This window comes from Bubalus kerabau, chromosome 5, assembly GCF_029407905.1.
Source record: "Bubalus kerabau isolate K-KA32 ecotype Philippines breed swamp buffalo chromosome 5, PCC_UOA_SB_1v2, whole genome shotgun sequence".
NCBI classification, from domain to species: Eukaryota; Metazoa; Chordata; class Mammalia; order Artiodactyla; family Bovidae; genus Bubalus; species Bubalus kerabau.
In genome coordinates, this window is record NC_073628.1 from 40,993,530 (window position 1) to 41,014,800 (window position 21,271).

The window sequence follows — 21,271 nt, forward strand, 5'->3', positions numbered from 1 at the left end:
CTCAGGCTCCAGGTTTGTAGTTATTTTGCTTCTGCTGTTTACCCCCTGGTGGTAGAGGATGGTTCAGGAATTTGTGCAGGCTTCTTGGTGGTAGGGACTAATACTAGTCCACTGGTGGGTGGAGCTGGGTCTTATCCCTCTATTCAGTTCAGTCGCTCAGTCACATCCGACTCTTTGCAACCCCATGAACTGCAGCACGCCAGGCCTCCCTGTCCATCATCAACTCCCTGAGTTCACCCAAACCCATGTCCATTGTGTTGGTTATACCATCCAACCATCTCATCCTCTGTTGTCCCCTTCTTCTCCAACCCTCAATCTTTCCCAGCATCAGGGTCTTTTGAAATGAGTCAGCTCTTCACATCAGGTGGCCAAAGTACTGGAGTTTCAGCTTCAACATCAGTCCTTCCAATGAACACCCAGGACTGATCTCCTTTAGGATGGACTGGTTGGATCTCCTTGCAGTCCAAGGGACTCTCAAGAGTCTTCTCCAACACCACAGTTCAAAGCATCAATTCTTCAGTGCTCAGCTTTCTTCACAGTCCAACTCTCACATCCATACATGACCACTGGAAAAACCACAGCCTTGACAAGATGGACCTTTGTTGGCAAAGTAATGTCTCTGCTTTTTAATATGCTATCTAGGTTGGTCATAACTTTCCTTCCAAGGAGCAAGCATCTTTTAATTTCATGGCTGCAATCACCATCCACAGTGATTTTGGAGCCCAGAAAAATAAAGTCAGCCACTGTTTCCCCATCTATTTGCCATGAAGTGATGGGACCAGATGCCATGATCTTAGTTTTCTGAATGTTGAGCTTTAAGCCAACTTTTTCACTCTCCTCTTTCACTTTCATCATGAGGCTCTTTAGTTCTTCACTTTCTGCCATAAGGTTGGTATTATCTGTATATCCCTCTATTGGGAAGAGTCATGTAAAGAGGTATGTTTAGAGATGGCTGTGCACTCAGGATGACTTTAAGCAGCCTATCTGATGATGGACTGCAGCACACCAGGCCTCTCTGTCCCTCACCATCTCCTGCAGTTTGCCCAAGTTCATGTCCACTGAATAAGTGATATCATCCAACCATCTCATCCTCTGTTGCCTCCTTCTCTTGCTGCCCTCAGTATTTGCTAGCACCAGGGTCTTTGCCAATGAGTCAGCTCTTCAGACCAGGTGGCCAAAGTATTGGAATTTCAGCTTCAGCTTCAAAATCAGTACTTCCAATGAGTATTCAGTTTTGATTTCCTTTACAATTCAGTTCAGTTGCTCAATCATGTCCAGCTCTTTTGCGACCCCATGCATGGACTGTAGCATGCCAGGCTTCCCTGTCCTTCACCAACTCCCGGAGCTTGCTCAAACTCATGTCCATCAAGTCGGTGATACTATCCAACCATTTCATTCTCTGTTGTCCCCTTTTCCTCCTGTCTTCAATCTTTCCCAGCATCAGGGACTTCTCCAATGAGTCAGTTCTTCACATCAGGTGGCCAAAGTACTGGAGTTTCAGCCTCAGCATCAGTCCTTCCAATGAATATTCAGGACTAATTTCCTTTATGATTGACTGGTTGGATCTCCTTGCAGTCCAAGGGACTCTCAAGAGTCTTCTCCAATACTACAGTTCAAAAACATCAATTTTTTGGCCCTCAGCTTTCTTTACAGTCCAACTCGAACATCCATACATGACTACTGGAAAAACCATAGCTTTGACTAGCTGAACCTTTGTTGGCAAAGTAATGTCTTTGCTTTTTAATATGCTGTCTAGGTTTGTCATAACTTTTCTTCCAAGGAGCAAGCGTCTTTTAATTTCATGGCTGCAGTCACCATCTGCAGTGATTTTGGAACTCCCCCCACCTCCCAAATAAAATCTGTCACTGTTTCCATTGTTTCTCCATCTATTTGCCATGAAGTGTTTAGACAGGATGCCACATTCTTAGTTTTTTGAATGTTGAGTTTTAAGCCAGCTTTCTCACTCTCCTCTTTCACGTTCATGAAGAGGCTCTTTAGTTTTTCTTCGCTTTCTGCCATAAGGATGGTGTCATCTGTGTATGTGAAGTTACTGATATTTCTCACGGCAATCTTGATTCCAGCTTGTGTTTCATCTAGTCCAGCATTTCTCATGATGTACTCTGCATATAACTTAAATAAGCAGGGTAACAATACAGCCTTGATGTACTCCTTTTCCAATTTGGAACCAGTCCGTAGTTCCATGTCTGTTTCTAGCTGTTGCTTCTTGACCTGCATAGAGATTTCTCCTGACCTTAGGAAGCAGGTCAGGTGGTCTAGTATTCCCATCTGCTTCAGAATTTTCCACAGTTTGTTGTGATCCACACAGTCAAAGGTTTTGGCATATTCAGTAAAGCAGAAGTAGATGCTTTTTCTAGAACTCTCTTGCTTTTTTGATGATCCAACAGATGTTGGTGATTTGATCTCTGGTTTTTCTGCCTTTTCTAAATCCACCTTGAATATCTGGAAGTTCACGGTTCATGTACTGTTGAAGCCTGGCTTGGAGAATTTTGAGCATTACTATGTTAGTGTGGGAGATGAGTGCAATTGTGTGGTAGCTTGAACTTTCTTTGGGATTGGAATAAAACTGACCTTTTCCAGTCCTGTGGCCACTGCTGAGTTTTCCAAATTTGCTGCCATATTGAATGCAGCACTTTCACAACATCATCTTCCAGGATTTGAAATAGTTCAACTGGAATTCCATCACCTCCACTAGCTTTGTTCATAGTGATACTTCCTAAGGCCCACTTGACTTCACATTCCAGGATATCTGGCTCTAGGTGAGTGATCACACCATTGTGGTTGTCTGGGTCATGAAGATCTTTTTTATATAGTTCTTCTGTGTATTCTTGCCACCTCTTCTTAATATATCCTCTGCTTCTGTTAGGTCCATACCATTTCTGTTCTTTATTGTGCCCATCTTTGCATGAAATGTTCCCTTGGTGTCTCGAATTTTCTTGAAGAGATCTCTAGTCTTTCCCATTCTGTTATTTTCCTCTATTTCTTTGCATTGATCACTTAGGAAGGCATTCTTATCTCTCCTTGCTAGTCTTTGGAACTCTGCATTCAGAAGGGTATATCTTTCATTTTCTCCTTTGCCTTTAGCTTCTCTTCTTTTCTCAGCTATTTGTAAGGCCTCCTTAGACAACCATTTTGCCTTTTTGCATTTATTTTTCTTGGGCATGGTCTTGATCACTACCTCCTGTAAAATGTCATGACTGGCTTAATCTCATTGCTGTCCATGGGACTCTAAGAGTCTTTCCTAGCACCACAGTTCAAAACCCTCAATCCTTCAGGCTGTTGGATGAGGCCAAATCTTGGTGCCAAAATGGCAAGCCCTAGCAGAGCACAGGGTAGTGAATGTAGGCTGGGGCCTTTGCTACCACTGTTCTTCTCACAGTGAGTGAGAAGAACCCCACCTTCCCAGGAGACTTCCAAGATCCCCAGGTAGGTCTGGCCCATACTTTACGAGGGTCACTGCTTTGCCCTAGGTCCCAGTGCTCAGGAAACATTGTGTATGCCCTCTGAGAGTGTAGTCTCTGTTTTCCCTAGACCTGTGTAGCTCCTGCACTCGTGTCCCATTGGCCTACAAAGTCAAATGCTCTGGGGGCTCCTCCTCCTGATGACAGACCCCAGGCTGGGGAGCTTGACATGGGACTCAGAACTTTCAATCCTGTGGGAGAACCTCTGTGGTATAATTATTTTCCAGTTTGTGGTTTGCAACCTAGCAGGTATGGGATTTGATTATATTGCAAAAGTGACCATCCTCCTGTCTTATTGGATGTAAAATATCTTTGGATATAGAATCTATGGATGCAGAATATCTTTTTTGGATGTTCCAGTCTTTTTTTGCTGATGGTTGTTCAGCAGTTAGTTGTGATTCTGATGTTTCCATGAGCAGAGCTGAGCTCAAGTCCTTCTACCCCACCATCTTGCATCTTGTCTCCTCCCTCCTCCAATGCTCTCATTTGACAACTCTGTCATGGGTTCTCAACCTGGGCTGCACACAGGAATCACGTGGAAAGGTTTTCAGTACTCCAGTGCTGATGCCCAGGTTACAGTCAGGCCCAATAAGGACTCTCTGTTCCTGGAATCCAGGCATCAGTATATTTAAAGCACACACAGTGATAAAATATGCAGTTAAAGTTCAGAACCACTGCTTCAGGGGCTCAGGAAAAGTATTAGCAATTTGTGTAAAAGCAACAAACAAATAAAAATTCCCTGAAATTGTCTTTAAAGAGATACTGATTATTATGGGCTATTGTTTATCTGCTCCTTTCAGCACACTGCTTGACCTATCTGGCTTTTTTAATCTCCTGACTATATTTTCTTCATGTAAAACCTCATTAGACTGCTATTATTTGAGTTCAATGCTCCTGAGTTTCCAAAATAAAACACCTCTGGGCAAAACATCATTTGGATCACTTGATGGAAATCAGAAAGTCAAAACATATTGCTATTAAAGCTGCTTGTGAAGCAGCAACTATTGCTTTTTCACCAAGGAAAAAGCTCAGGAAAGTTCACCTTGCTCATCAAATATTCAAACAAATCTGGAACTTCTAAGTGACCACTGAGAAGAAATAATTTAGGCTGAGATATAATACACTGAAGAAAGAGAAGACACATGGGGAAGTCAACCATTGAAAGCCGTGTAGTAGAAGGCTTCTGGCAAGTATCCATGTGCAACAAAGCCACTTTGCCTTAGATCCTGTAGTTATAGACATAGGAAACTGAATCAGTTGCATCTTTTAAAAACCAAGTCTTCGAAAAAGGTTTTTGCTTAAAATGTTATTTACTTTAAATATGGATTTCTGCTACAAAAAAGCATAGATCAGAGGTAACTGACTGCTCTGCGCTAGGTTCAGTATTAAGTGCTTCATATTCATTACATCATTTAATGAATGAACCTATGAGGCAGGTGATGTTATCCCATTTTACAGATGAGGCAACTAAGGTGCAGAACTTTTATGTAACCTGCCCAGTGTTATAGGACTAGCAGGTAAGTCCAAGAAAAACACGAGTTTATACCTGCCAGAAAAGACGGTCAAAGTAATCTCCACTGACAATATTACAGAGTTCTCAGAAAGACAACTAGCTACTAAGAAAAATACTTTTTGTTTAATTTATAAAAAGGGATGAACCAAAGACAGATAGACATCAACAGAAAGAAGATCAGCAAAAATTCAAATAATGATGTGTGGGCACCAAAAGCATGATCTATATTAGAATAGTCACAATAGAAACACTGGATTTGTCTAACTTCCCAGAGAACAAATACCCATAGTTACCCTTGAAGAACTAGTTTGTAAACAGTGACAGTGCAGTAAAGTCCATTTAAAAGTCCATTGAAATTTAACAAGGGAAAGGCAAGGTTATAAACTACTCTAAAGCATCACATAAAATTCCTGAAGCCCCAGTAAATAATCTTTTAGTATTTCTGCTTTTTTTTTTTTTTGAAGTAGGGGTTTCTAATTTCATTGCAATGATAATGTGCTTAAAATGGAAGGAAAATGGTATAAAGATTTTAATCCATTTCTCTTTATTACTCTGATATCCTGTCCTTTACTGATTTTGCTTTTTACTCAACCATCACTCTTCTTTTCTCTTTCTTCTATTTGAGCTCACCCAACTAACTGTGATCTCCTTTATCATATATGACTGCCTCTATTTTTATTTCAAAACTGCACATGAAGAAAAAAAGTATTTTAAAAGAATTTACTTTGAAAGTAGTTTTTATGAACAAGCATGTTAAACTTTTGCAAATTAAGCTGATAAATTTGGCACCCCACTCTTAGATGGCAGCAAGCATCTCAATCCACACGGTCATGTGGTTCAAATTAAAGCACATACATTTTCCTGGCAAGTTATTTTTTTAGATTAAAAAATGTATTCTCTATCAAAACATCTAAATTTGAATAATACAGCTGAATACAACAGTGAAAAATTCAACTTTAATTGAACTCCTACTCTACACACAGACATGAGTTTAGATTTGAGATTAAATTTGAGTTGAGATTAAATCACTGGAATTTAAAGATAAGCTAAATATTTTGGATAATATTGAATGATTATTAAACAAGGAAGAATGTTGTAAATAGTATTTTGCACAACAATGGTCATCACTTGTTCAATATTTATTATGAGCAGGCAATATCTAATTGTTGTTTCTAATGCTTCCAACCAGTGATTGCTATAGTTTTTTTGAGTTTTTCTCTCTCTAAAACATGTGTGAGCATGCATTTTATATGCACTAGAGTATAAATCTGTACAAATCGATAAAACATATTTATTATAAAGTATATTCAAATGTTGATATTAGAAATGATGAGAAAATATAAAGAAAAAGCATCTGGTACTTCATAGATCATCTTTAGCATTTCCTGGGAGAAAGCTCTCATACTGGAAAAGATAACTAATTATGCTGTGTGGCAGAGACCACTGGTAGTCCCCAAATATTTAGTGTCCTTTCCTTCCATAGGATGGGATCTTCAATTTTTATCTGGGCCCATGTCAGCTCAGAATGAAGATTATTTACATTTGGCCATCCATTGCAGCTAGGTGTGGCTTTGTGCCTAAGTTATAATCCTTAGGATAGAATGGGAAATTGTCTTTCCAACTTCTCAGAGGTGCTTTCAAAGGGAGGAGCCATGCTGTAATTCTGCCCACCTGCTTCTTGCTATGTCATCATGGAGGCTACGTGCACAAAGGCAACATTCAAGGATGCCAGAGCAAGTAGATAAGGAGCTCAGGTCCACTTAAGACCTTAGAGCAATTCAGATTCTCCAGTTCTGGAAACTCACTCACGGACTATTATAGGTGGGAGAAATACATTTCTGTCTTGCAAGAGCACTGTTATTTTGGTCTCTGCAAAATGTATATGAAAATATATACTAAATAATACACCATGCAAGACAGTTACTACTCCTTCTACTTGAGGGAAAAGATGAGGGAAAAGTATCAGAGAAGTCAGTTTTCCAAGGTTAACCAGCTAATGTATGGTAGGATCAAAAGAGCCCAATGTCTATCCTCTTTCCACTAAAGGAGGCAACCTCCTGTGAGAAAACACTATAAAATAAGGAGGAAGAAGACATTAATTGTGCATAGAAGGACTGATGAGGGCTTCCTGACAGAGGTGATAATTTAATGGGATCTTAATATATGGACATGGAGGATAAGGCTTTCTAGGCTAATGGAACAAAGCCAGCAACAGCAGTGTGATAAGGAAGCACAGAAAAGGCTCAGGAAAAGCTTATGACTCATTTTTTGTAAGTAATCACTATTGCTTCTTGGCTTTGTTTATTCAATATATATTTCAGAGCACCAACCACAAAAGTAGGCACAGAACAAGAGGTACAGCAGTGAAAAAAAAGATATCTACAAATTCTCAAACACATCCAAAGCTGATACTACTGGACCACAGAAAGGTCTAAATCTCATATCAAGCAAACAAGGTCTTCTTAATCAGACTCAGCCTTACCCTTCCAGCTTCATGCTACACTGCTGCTCTAAGCTTCAGCCACACAGAAGTCAGGACATATGAGTTTCCAGATGTATGATCTTTGCCCATACCGTTTCCTCTCCCTAAAATGTATTTTCTCTACTTTGCCTGGATACATCTTACTCTTCAAGAGCCAGCTAAAATTCTACCTTTCCCTGACTTCCTCAAATGAGATGGCTCTTTATAGCAGATTCCCTTAAAGCAGTTTTCAAACATCTTTGTTCATTCATTTATTCAGAGAGCCAATCCAGCAAAAATATGCAAGTTTATAGAGGTACAATGGTGGGAAAGATTAAGTAAATTTTCCCTATGTGCCTGAGGTGTTTATATTCTAGGAAGAAGTATCAGTCATTAGAATTCCAGTTGAGCTATTTCAAATCCTGAAAGATGATGCTGTGAAAGTGCTGCATTCAATATGCCAGCAAATTTGGAAAACTCAGCAGTGGCCACAGGACTGGAAAAAGTCAGTTTTCATTCCAATCCCAAAGAAAGGTAATACCAAAGAATGCTCAAACTACCACACAGTTGCACTCATCTCACACGCTAGTAAAGTAATGCTCAAAATTCTCCAAGCCAGGCTTCAGCAATACGTGAACTGTGAACTTCCACATGTTCAAGCTGGTTTTAGAAAAGGCAGAGGAACCAGAGATCAAATTGCTAACATCCGCTGGATCATGGAAAAAGCAAGAGAGTTCCAGAAAAACATCTATTTCTGCTTTATTGACTATGCCAAAGCCTTTGACTGTGTGGATCACAAGAAACTGTGGACAATTCTGAAAGAGATGGGAATACCAGACCACCTGATCTGCCTCTTGAGAAATTTGTATGCAGGTCAGGAAGCAACAGTTAGAACAGGACATGGAATAACAGACTGGTTCCAAATAGGAAAAGGAGTATGTCAAGGCTGTATATTGTCACCCTGCTTATTTAAATTATATGCAGAGTACATCATGAGAAACGCTGGACTGGAAGAAACACAAGCTGGAATCAAGATTGCCGGGAGAAATATCAATAACCTCAGATATGCAGATGACACCACCCTTATGGCAGAAAGTGAAGAGGAACTCAAAAGCCTCTTGATGAAAGTGAAAGAGGAGAGTGAAAAAGTTGGCTTAAAGCTCAACATTCAGAAAACGAAGATCATGGCATCTGGTCCCACCACTTCATGGGAAATAGATGGAGAAACAGTGGAAACAGTGTCAGACTTTATTTTTTTGGGCTCCAAAATCACTGCAGATGGTGACAGCAGCCATGAAATTAAAAGATGCTTACTCCTTGGAAGGAAAGTTATTCCTAATCTAGATAGCACATTCAAAAGCAGAGTCATTACTTTGCCAAAAAAGGTTCGTCTAGTCAAGGCTATGGTTTTTCCAGTGATCATGTATGGATGTGAGAGTTCGACTGTGAAGAAGGCTGAGCGCCAAAGAATTGATGCTTTTGAACTGTGGTCTTGGAGAAGACTCTTGAGAGTCCCTTGGACTGCAAGGAGATCCAACCAGTCCATTCTGAAGGAGATCAGCCCTGGGATTTCTTTGGAAGGAATGATGCTAAAGCTGAAACTCCAGTACTTTGGCCACCTCATGTGAAGAGTTGACTCATTGGAAAAGACTCTGATGCTGGGAGGGATTGAGGGCAAGAGAAGGGGACGACAGAGGATGAGATGGCTGGATGGCATCACTGACTCGATGGACGTGAGTCTGAGTGAACTCCAGGAGTTGGTGATGGACAGGGAGGCCTGGCGTGCTGCGATTCATGGGGTCGCAAAGAGTTGGACACGACTGAGTGACTGATCTGATCTGATCTGATCTGATCAGTCATTAGAGAACAGCTATAAGGTAGGGGTGTGTGTGCGCATGAGCGTGTGCGCGCTTAGCCGCTCAGTTATGTCTGAGTTATAAGGTAGCATGAGAAATTTGGGGGCCTCCCAGGTGGTGCTAGTGGTAAAGAACCCACCTACCAATGTAGAAGACCTAACAGACATGGGTTCCATTCCTGGGTTGGGAAGATCCCTATGCAGGAGGGCATAGCAACCCACTCCAGTATTCTTGTCTAGAGAATCCTATGGACAGAGGAGCCTGGCAGGCTACAGCCCACAAGGCCACAAAGATTTGGATACAACTGAAGTGACTTAACACAAACACATGATAAATTCTATGAAGCGAAAGCAGAATCTGAAGTAGAAGCATCTACAGGGGATACTATGTCTAACCTGGCTTCCCTGAAGAAGCATTATTTAAAGCTGAATCATTTTGGATGAGTTAGAATGAACCATGCTGTCACTATGCATTATCTGCTAGATTCCAATAGACCATGAGAGACCCTGCTTTTAAAAAGCATCCTATATGATTAAAGAAACAACACGGGGACTAAATGCTGGCTCAGATTAATCTAAGTGTGTTACACTGTACTGTAGCGAGTCTCTGTAGCTTTATTTCATGCTTCCTGTATGCAGTATTTCCTCCCCTACCCTTCACCCCTTCTTCAGTCTGCCATGCAGACGCTTCTTCAGGTGTCTGCTAGCATCTCTCAAATTTTAGGGTGTATAAGAATCACCTGGGATGCTTGTAAAACCATGTAGACTCCTTGGCCCTTACCTCAGAGATTCTGATTCTTTAGGTCCACGGTGGGGCTGGAGATTCTGCAGTTCTAGTAATCTGCCTGGGAAAATCTGAGGCTACCAGTTCAGACACTGCCTCTTGAGTAGCAATGTCATAGAGAAACTATACAAATCCTTCCCAGGACTTTCTACGTTGTTCTTAACCTGCTCTGCCAGGCTGAGCTCCTTGGAGCAACAGTGGCTTCTCTGCCTGGGTATGTGTGGCGTGTACCTTAAGAGTGACTCACATCCATCCTCACATTCTTCCCTTGGACCACTGTCACTTTCTCTCCGTTTCCCACCTTAGGTGTGATATGGCAAGGCCACGTGCAGGGAGTGATGGGTATGTTGATGAGCAGTTGTGAGTAGAGTGGCCAGCAAAGTGCCCTCTATAAGGGAACCACAAGGAAAAAAGATTGAAGTCGATTTCTGAATGGATAAGTAGATCAGCTGTCTTCTACCTATTTCTTGATTTTTTTAAAAAGGAATTATTCCAGTTTATATGGAAGTTTATTTCACAGAAAGAAACTTACAGGAGAATCACTGAACTTTTAAGAAAACTTTCAGTATTGCTTGCATTTACCTCCATGTTGTCATGTAGAAGAACCTTCAAGTTTAACAAACATTTAAGGGCCATGAGGACAGGGACCATGTATTCCACATGAACATACCCCACAATTTCCTAGGAGAGCGATGATTATTTAGATGATTTAAAAATACTCAAGTCTAAGAAGATGGAAATGAAACCAACTCATAAAACTTGGGAGAGTAATTATATCATTAATTCAGTTCAGTTCAGTTGCTCAGTCGTGTCTGACTCTTTGTGACCCCATGAATTCCAGCATGCCAGGCCTCCCTGTCCATCACCAACTCCCGGAGTTCACTCAAACTCATGAACATCGAGTCGTTGATGCCATCCAGCCATCTCATCCTCTGTTTTCCCCTTCTCCTCCTGCCCCCAATCCCTCCCAGCATCCGAGTCTTTTCCAATGAGTCAACTCTTTGCATGAGGTGGCCAAAGTACTGGAGTTTCAGCTTTAGCATCATTCCTTCCAAAGAACACCCAGGGCTGATCTCCTTTAGAATGGACTGGTTGGATCTCCTTGCAGTCCAAGGGACTCTCAAGAGTCTTCTCCAACACCACAGTTCAAAAGCATCAATTCTTCGGCGCTCAGCTTTCTTCACAGTCCAACTCTCACATCCATACATAACCACTGGGAGAACCATAGCCTTGACAAGATGGACCTTTGTTGGAATAATAATGTCTCTGCTTTCAAATATGCTATCTAGGTTAGTCATAACTTTCCTTCCAAGGTGTAAGAGTCTTTTAATTTCATGGCTGCGGTCATCATCTGCAGTGATTTTGGAGCCCAAAAAAATAAAGTCTGACACTGTTTCCACTGTTTCCCCATCTATTTCCCATGAAGTAATGGGACCAGATGCCATGATCTTCGTTTTCTGAATGTTGAGCTTTAAGCCAACTTTTTCACTCTCCTCTTTCACTTTCAAGAGGCTCTTTAGTTCCTCTTTAATTTCTGCCATAAGGGTGGTGTCATCTGCATATCTAAGGTTATTGATATTTCTCCTGGCAATCTTGATTCCAGCTTGTGTTTCTTCCAGCCCAGCATTTCTCATGATGTACTCTGCATAGAAGTTAAATAAGCAGGGTGACAATAGACAGCCTTGACGTACTCCTTTTCCTATTTGGAACCAGTCTGTTGTTCCATGTCCTGTTCTAACTGTTGCTTCCTGACCTGCATACAAATTTCTCAAGAGGCAGATCAGGTGGTCTGGTATTCCCATCTCTTTCAGAATTGTCCACAGTTTCTTGTGATCCACACAGTCAAAGGCTTTGGCATAGTCAATAAAGCAGAAATAGATGTTTTTCTGGAACTCTCTTGCTTTTTCCATGATCCAGCGGATGTTAGCAATTTGATCTCTGGTTCCTCTGCCTTTTCTAAAACCAGCTTGAACATGTGGAAGTTCACAGTTCATGTATTGCTGAAGCCTGGCTTGGAGAATTTTGAGCATTACTTTACTAGCGTGTGAGATGAGTGCAATTGTGCAGTAGTTTGAGCATTCTTTGGCATTGCCTTTCTTTGGGATTAGAATGAAAACTGACCTTTTCCAGTCCTGTGGCCACTGCTGAGTTTTCCAAATTTATATCTTTAATTAGATAATATATATATATATATAAAACACCTAGAATAAAATAGGAGGCCTGGCGTGCTGCAATTCATGGGGTCACAATAAATATTAGTGTCTTCCTCTCTATTTCTTTCTTAATATCTAGAAGAGCTCTGTCCAATAGAACTTTCTGGAATGATGACTGTATTCTATATCCACACTGTTGAACATGGTATTTACCATATTGGCTACTGAGCACTTCAAATGTGGCTAGTAAGACTGAGAAACTTAATTTTAAATTTTATATTATGTTAATAAATTTAAATAACCACACGAGGCTTATAGCTACTGTCTTGGAGAGAACAGGTCTAGAAGCTTGGCCCCTAAATATGTCTCTATCCATTGAACTGATTCTTTTTCCTATAGATACGTTTCCTATGCATATGCTTAAAGTGAACAAGTGAAAAGGGCAGTTGCCCCAAGTGCAGACCAAAAGGTGTGGGGAAAGAACAAAGACAGCTGGATCCAAATCAAAAAAATGTTTCTGCCATACTGACTAGCTTCTCAAACTTTAAGATGAATATCAATCACTGGAGTTCTTAAAAACACAGATTTAATAAGTCTTCAGTGGGAACTTAAGATTCTGTGCTCATAAGCTTCCAGCTAATAATGATGTTTCTAGTCAATGGGTCACATTTCAAATAGCAAAGATCTAGATGGAGGTAGGCCCATGGGAGCAGTACCTAACTGCTATTGGTCCTACCGCTGAACCAGCTATTTCTTGTCTCAGGAGCTCCAGATTAAGTCAAAGGCATGCTCTGTTTTATCAAAGGAACCCTTCCACCCAGTCTTACAATGAACTATTAAGCATCTTCTATATCCTAGGAAGAATAATAACTTCTGAAAGGCACATATTATTCTCATTTAACAAATAATAAAAGAGTGGTTTCGATGGGTAATTTGACTTAACCAAAACTTAGGCAAGTACTAGCAGAGGTGGGCTTAGAACCCAGTTGCTTCTGAATTCAAAGCCTAGTCTCTCTCATTAGACTCTTGTTACACAAAGTGTGATGCAAAGTATGATGCACAATTGAACATCAGCTTCACCTGGAAGCTTATTAGAAATGAAGACTCTCAGGATCCATTTCCAAACCTACTAAATCAGTATCTGCTTCTGTGAAGAAAGCTGAGCGCCGAAGAATTGATACTTTTGAACGGTGGTGTTGGAGAAGACTCTTGAGAGTCCCTTGGATTCTGCAAGGAGATCCAACCAGTCCATTCTGAAGATCAGCCCTGGGGGATTTCTTTGGAAGGAATGATGCTAAAGCTGAAACTCCAGTACTTTAGCCACCTCATGAGAAGAGTTGACTCACTGGGAAAAACTCTGATGCTGGGAGGGATTGGGGGCAGGAGGAGAAGGGGACGACAGAGGATGAGATGGCTGGATGCCATCGCTGACTCAATGGACGTGAGTTTGAGTGAACTCCGGGAGTTGGTGATGGACAGGGAGGCCTGGCGTGCTGCAATTCATGGGGTCGCAAAGAGTCAGACACGACTGAGCGACTGAACTGAACTAAGAAGATTTTTACCTACATTAATATTTGAGAAATACTATGATATTCCATCTTTTGCCTTTTAGAGCAAAATAACAAATGGAAAGGGATCGGCTGAGTGTGGCAGTTGAGAAATGGATTTAGATTGGCTAGATTGGATGGTGGACCAAATATTGATAGCTTTGCCTCTATTGCTAAATTCCTATTGCCTGATGGGCATATTTAAGCCAGTATGAAGCTGTTTTCTGGCAGATAAAGATTTTTCATTTCTAGATAAACTACAAATCCAGCAGATAAAAATATCAACAACACAGTTTTAACAGTGTTTATGGGAAAAACCACAAAAAGAAACAAACTTGTTTGCTGAAAACTAAATATACTAAATGGACTTCCCAGGTGGCTCAGTGGTAAAGAATCTGCCTGCCAATTCAGGAGATATGGGTTTGATCCCTGTGTTGGGAAGATCCCCTAGAGAAGGAATTAGCAACCTACTCCAGTATTCTTGCCTGCAAGAGGAGCCTGGTGGGCTACAGTCCATGGGTTCGCAATAGAGTCAAACCCAACTCAGAAAATGCACTAAAATCATCAAGTTCTTCCAAACTATTTCACCACTAGAATTGTTCAAAGAAACAAACAATTCTGCTTTCTCTCCATTCGTGGATAATTCTGAAAAACCATCCAATTAAAAGTGAATAGTAGCCTAAATCACCAGGGTCTATTATTGTACAAAGTGACTCAAATAAATTCATGCCTAACTGGCCAGTTCTATGACCAAGTGCTTGGTCATCCCATCTCCACAATACAGCAACTCCGTCCTCAGAGGGCTCTTACTTTCGGTTTCTTGCCCCTGGGATCAATCAGAAATGCCATTTATTAACCTCGCTCAATAACACCTCCTACTCTCCAGCCCATTCTTTGGCTCCCAACTGAACCTCACTGCTAATTTGATTGCTTCTCTATGTCCCAGAGTCCACATTATCTTTTCTCTCATTCCCTTCCCTTCTCACCAACCTTCACTCACACTGCCAGCCTTTCCTTTGTCTGTTTTATCCCCATTAAACTCCTCTATTGTCCTCCGCCCCAGAGTTATAGCTGTATCCGCACCCAGTGACCTTCCACATTTAAAGTGCTCTACAAAACTCTCACTGGGAATATTATAAGAATATTATGATGGTTTTTAAATAGCTTTTATATAAATGATCTTCTTGGCAGTCAAATATCAATACGATGGATGATACTACTAAAGACTCTCAACATTTTTGTAACCTCTTTCCTCTCCTTCTCTCTCTCCCTCACTTTCCTGGGAGGGAAGACACAGTTCTGAAATTTCTGGAACAAATTGCCTCGTCTCCACTATTATTTCTATCTCTGGAAACAAAGTTTCAGACAACAAAGTGTCTCACAGGGAAGTAAAATCATCATACTGCCAACACTTGCTGGATGTTCCTTTTATTTTTCCATATTTTCCCTTAAACATCCTCAATAATGTAGACACCCATTCCCTGTGTCACTTGAATCAGGTCCCTTCGACATTTTAATTGTTTATTCCTAATACTTTTAAATACCAAGATTCCTTCTTTTTTAACTTTTTTTTTTTTTTTCACAATGGGTCATATACACATTCTTAGCCATTTTATTTAAAGTTTTGGTGAAATTAAACAAGAAGTTAGTTTCCTGTTCAGCAAATATTCACTCCTTCCTCCACTTTGAACTTGGCAATATGACTTGCTTTAGCCACTAGGGTGTTAGTGGATATGATGTGAGCAGGGGCTATATCTGGGCTTGTGTCTTGGGCGTGTCCTCTTTCATCACAGTGAAAATAACATACTTTGGGTATGTCCCACCCCTTGGGCCCCAGAATCAAATATGTGAAGCAGTAATACCCCAGCCAATTTGGCAATCTTCAGCCTGAAGCAGCTAGCTCAGCCAACCAGCAAACTCTTATGGAAGAAATAAATACTTACTATTATACATCATTGGTTTTGTGGTTGCTGGTTACACACCAAAAATTGACTGTTACGTGGAGTAACAGTAAATGGTAGACCAAACTCTACCATTTTCTAGTTGAGTTAGAATAACTATATCTGTAAGATGAGAGGTTTGCATCCATTGAAATCCAAGTTACTTAACAAGATTCAAAACTCATGATTTTTGAGTTTACCACTTCCCACAGTATATTTCCAGAAAACAGGTCTAAATATAACCACTATGAAATGAACACTAAAGAAGAATGGAGGGAAACAACATTCTAGAATCTCTCTAAATTTATTTTCCTAAAGCAGGAAGAAGGGTATTTGTTTGGATGGTGTTGGTCATAGAACTCAGAGAAGTCTGAGTTAAGGAAGGGAAGGGAAGAAGCATGGATATGGTCAGGAGAGGAGGTTTCCATGCCAACTGGCTACAGAATACAGAGAGGAGAACATGCTACCTTTTCACCAAGTCAACCTACAGGAGCTGGACTTACAGGTAACACACAGGCTCTACTCACTCGGAACCTCTAAAAACAGAGTGTTTTTCATACCTGTTATAAGATGGTATTCGGGATATAACGTGTGATGTGCTCAGTCAGTCATGTCTGACTATTTTTCAACTCCATGGACTGTAGTCCTCCAGGCTCCCCTCCGTATGAAATTCTCCAGGCAAGAAGACTGGAGGGGGTCGCCATGCCCTCCTTCAAGGGGATCTTCCCAACCCAGGAATCAAACCCATCTGTTACATCTTCCGCATTGGCAGGTGGGTTGTTTACCACTGAACCACCTGGGGAGCCCTCAATAGATCATAAAATGACTGAGTGAAACATGGAAACTACACAGTGTTGAAATGGGGATTTTCCCTTCTTGCTTTTCCCTCACTGATTTTAACTTTCAGATAGGAGATTCCTGCTTGTCTGTACTATGTCTCATTTAAGGTCCTAAACTATCATGACCTCATACAAGAATGAGTTTATCTGAGACCTTCATGCATAAGAACGTCAGTGACCCCTTCACTACTGGCTTCATTAATGTAAAACCACTTACAGAGTTTTAAGATCCCTTAACTTACTTTCCTTAGAAAAATAATGCAGAATTTCCTTTGAATATCTTTTGTACCTTTATTAGATGGTTGCTTAAAACTTTTCTTTGACCACAGATTTCCTCCTGTTGTTTGACTGCTATTTGCTTGTATGCCAGGGAGTCATTTCTGCCAGAATCATATAGTTCTAAAACCAAATTTGCTAATTGGCAAAATTAATACACTAACTTATACTGAAATTATTTTTGAGGACTTAGTTAAAATTTGTCATGTAGGTAATATTTTAAAGAAGGAAATATTCTTATGCAACATGACTGAAATGCTCTGGGGAACTCTGAAATTGTTTCTTCATTAAAAAGAACTAAAATTATGTGAACAACTAGAATGTGAGACAGAAAAGAGGAAAACAAAGTATAGAACACTAGGGAATGAGAAAATAGACCACAAAAGGAACAGTGATTTGTTCAAGGTCACTCAGTGAATCAGGAACAAAGAGGAGGGTTAGACCTACGTCAATCTCAATGTGTACTCAATCTGCCATTTTTAATACACAATATATTTATAGTTCTGAGACATGGGGGAAGATATTAATATTTAATGTTCTCTTGGAGTCTAGCATGTGTTACTTCATAAGTGTTTACTGAATAAAATAATAATAAACCCTCATTAACTAGAAGTTAACAAAGCATAATTTCACATACATAACCTCATTAAGATACTCACCAACACCTCGGGGGTTGATATTGCAATTCCTATCTTATTGATCAATGTAGGTCCAGAAAGAGTAAATGAATAGCTCAACAACACATTGCCATGAGAACTGGGATAGTTTAGCCATATTTAGCAAACTTCCCTAAAGATCCTACTCTTAAGGAAGCTCAAAGAGGGTTTGGATTATGTACAAAAATGTTGAAGATAATTTTTAAAAATCCCTTTGAGGAATTCAAAATCAGATATTAAAATTGATATTTAGAGTATGCATCTTGTGATGACTTGGTCAGGTGGGATGGGAGGGGGGAGGGAGGCTCCAAAGGGAGAAGATACATCTATTTATTTATATATCTATATCTATATCTATATATATATCAATAACCTTAGATATGCAGATGACACCACCCTAATGACAGAAAGTAAAGAGGAATTAAAGAACCTCTTGATGAAGGTGAAAGAGGAGAGTAAAAAAGCTGGCTTAAAACTCAACATTCAAAACACTAAGATCATGGCATCCAGTCCTATCACTTCATGGCAAATAGATGGGGAAAAAAGTGCAAACAGTGACAGACTTTATTTTATGGACTCCAAAATCACTGCTGATGGTGGCTGCAACCATGAAATTAAAAGACACTCCTTGGAACAAAAGCTATGACAAACCTAGACAGTGTATTAAAAAGCAGAGACATCACTTAAGCTGACAAAGGTCTGTATAATCAATGCTGTGATTTTTCTAGCAGTCATGTATGGATGTGAGAATTGGATCATAAAAAAAGACTAAGTGCTGAAGAATTGATGCTTTTGAACTGTGGTGCTGGAGGAGACTCCAGAGAGTCCCTTAGAGAGTATGGCAATCAAACCAGTCAATTCTAAAGGAAATCAACTCTGAATACTCATTGGAAGGACTGATGCTGAAGCTGAAGCTCTAATACTTTGGCCACCTGATGCAAAGAGCTGACTCACTGGAAAAGACCCTAATGCTTGGAAAGATTGAGGGCAGGAGGAGACGGGAATGACATAGGATGAGATGATTGGATGGCATCATCAACTCAATGAACACGAGTTTAAACAAACTCTGGGAGATAGTGAAGGACAGGAAAGCCTGTGTGCTGCAGTCCATGGGGTCATGGAGTCGGACATGACTGAGTGACTGAACAACAACAATATAGAACCTAAAGGGCTAAGGTAGGAGGGGGATTCAGCATGGGGGGATCCTGAATCCTACACTTGTATACCTATGGCCAATTCATGCTGATATATAGCAAAAAATTACAATATTGTAATTATCCTCCAATTAAAATAAATCAATATTAAAAGTACTCCTAAAACCAAAAAAAAAAAAAATCCAACAACAATATATATAATTATGACTGACCCACACTCTTGTATGGCAGAAAACAGCACACTAATGCAATTATCTTCCAATTAAGAAATGCATTTTTAAAATATCAAAGAATTTATATTTAAGAGAACAAGAACACTTCAATTAATTTGTTATATTTGGCCGATTTTACTAGCTAATTAGTTGGGATACCAATCCAGCATGTCTATTCAAAATTCTTAGATTCTTATTGGTAAATTATTTGTACATGAAGGCATCTGGAAGTTAGTCATGAGAACCCTAAAGAAGGCTTTGAAATAATATGGATCTACTGCAAGTAAGCAGTCTTACTTACAAAACCAAGTCTCTGGGCTCCATGTCTACTTCTTCAAAGCATGCTCATCTGCTTTGGATGATGCCAATGCATATAGTAAAGAGATTTACTATAATAAAGACATAGAATCCTTTTATATATGTATTACATATAATATATACAATAATGCATACAATTATGTGTGTGTGTGTGCACATGCGCATCCCTCTCCCAAGGGTATTGAAGCCTCTGTGACAAACTGTCTTCCATCCAAAACTGCATGTTGCCAAGGGCTAACTTTGTTCTTAAGCTGAGAGGTAGCAAAGGAGGGAGGGAAGGTAGAAACAAGCAGTCACAAGATCAGAGTTAAGTAAGGCCTCACACTCTACAGCCAGGACACCCAGGTTCCTTCTTGGCTCGGCTTCTTCCTATGCAATTGTGAGACAGTTACTTAATCTCTTTATTACTCAGTTTTCTCATCTGTAAAATGGAGAAATCAATAGTACCTGTCTCGTAGGTTGTTATGAGGATTAACTGAGTTAATATTTGTTAAGCACTTAAAAAAATGTCAGGTATACAGTAATCCAGATATTTGTTGTTGTTCAGTCATTATGTCATGTTCAACTCTTTTGTGACCCCACAGACTGCAGCCCACCAGGCACCTCTATCCTGGGATTTTCCAGGCAAGAATATTGGAGTGGGCTGTGACTGCCTTCTCCAGGGGATCTTCCTGATACAGGGATTGAACCCATATCTCTCGCATTGGTAGGCGGATTCCTTACCACTGAGCCACCAGGAAAGTCTAATCCAGATACAAATCTTTGATAAAGAAAGGAAAGCAGAAAGAGTGACAGAGAGAATAGGAACATTATGTGTCTTTAATAATTGCTTTGCTTCCTTCCAACAGAGTCCTTTACTTTCCACAACTGGGGCCACTTGATTCCTACCAGTAAGCTTAACCCCATTTCCAGCATGACCCCAAATGACTCTTGTTCAGAGAGATTTAAAAAGCCCTAGTTCAGTACTTCAGGTGATTCAGCATTAAGTCAAGCTTGCTGTTATTCTTGTCCTGACCCTGTGTCCCAGTTTTAATCACTTGTCCCTGTAACCAAGTCCCAACCTTGTTCTGGCACCCCGCTCCCTTGCGGCCCAGTCTGGCTTGCAGAATCTGCTCAGGACTTTCAGTTCCTCCAAGGCAGGGGTCTCCCGAAGGACAGCCTTTAGACTAGACATGCTTTGGTACACGTAGAGTTTGAACTTCTGCTGAGAGTTAGTTGCCTGCAAAACTGTATTAAAAAATTCAAATTTCTGACTTCTCTTGAAAAATGGAATGATCTGGGAACTCTTGATCCCATTTCCCTTTGGGACCCACCCAGTGGAGCCAAGTTGCTGCTACATCTCCCCACCTTTGGAAAGTCATGTGCTTTCTATTCCCTACTCTCTCCCTGCTTCCTGATCCATCTGTTTCTGTGACTTGCTTGGGCCTTGTGGGCATTAGAGGTTAGGGTCTAAGACTGAGAATAGCCAGTACTTTCCAAGCACTTTGTACTCATTTAATCAAAGACCAGGTCGTATTTGTTCTTGTCTATTATGCCTGCAGCCCTTTGCATTGCCTCAAACCTTTTGTCTGTAGGCATCTGAATCTGTCCCATCTTCCTAAATTGCTCTGCTCTACCGTATCAGTTAGGGCCACTCACGTAGCTCTGTTAGACCTCCATAAGTCAACCACTCACCCACATTGTGCTTTGCACCACTTTCCAGTCACTTCCACCCAGCCAGACTCTGTCATTGAGAATTTTGGCCATCATAATGGTTATATTTCAGAATAGGAACCTGGGGCTTTACAGACCTGCCTGTTCCTATTATCTCATGCTCCATGTTTCTATAAAACCATACATCTTATTGTATATTATATATAGATAGATATAGATAGACTTTCCCTTCACAAAGTTTTGCTCCAATTCTTATTAGCAGCTTAGCAAAATCCATCAAATATTTATTGAACATATATTATATCCAGATTACCCAGATTCTATCATAGAAATTGATTTGGGTATACCAAGAAACCCGAAAAGTTCATCAATCTCTTTTCAGTGAACACCTAAGAAACTAATATTATTTGATCATAATCGGCTTGTTTTTT

At 40.3% G+C, this 21,271-nt stretch overlaps 1 protein-coding gene across 10 annotated transcripts in view; it reads right to left on the minus strand.

The window, feature by feature from the left end:
• Positions 1 to 21,271, minus strand: part of DLG2 (discs large MAGUK scaffold protein 2) — a 1,420,652-nt gene that overhangs the window by 855,035 nt on the left and 544,346 nt on the right. The gene's annotated exons all lie outside the window — the stretch shown is intronic.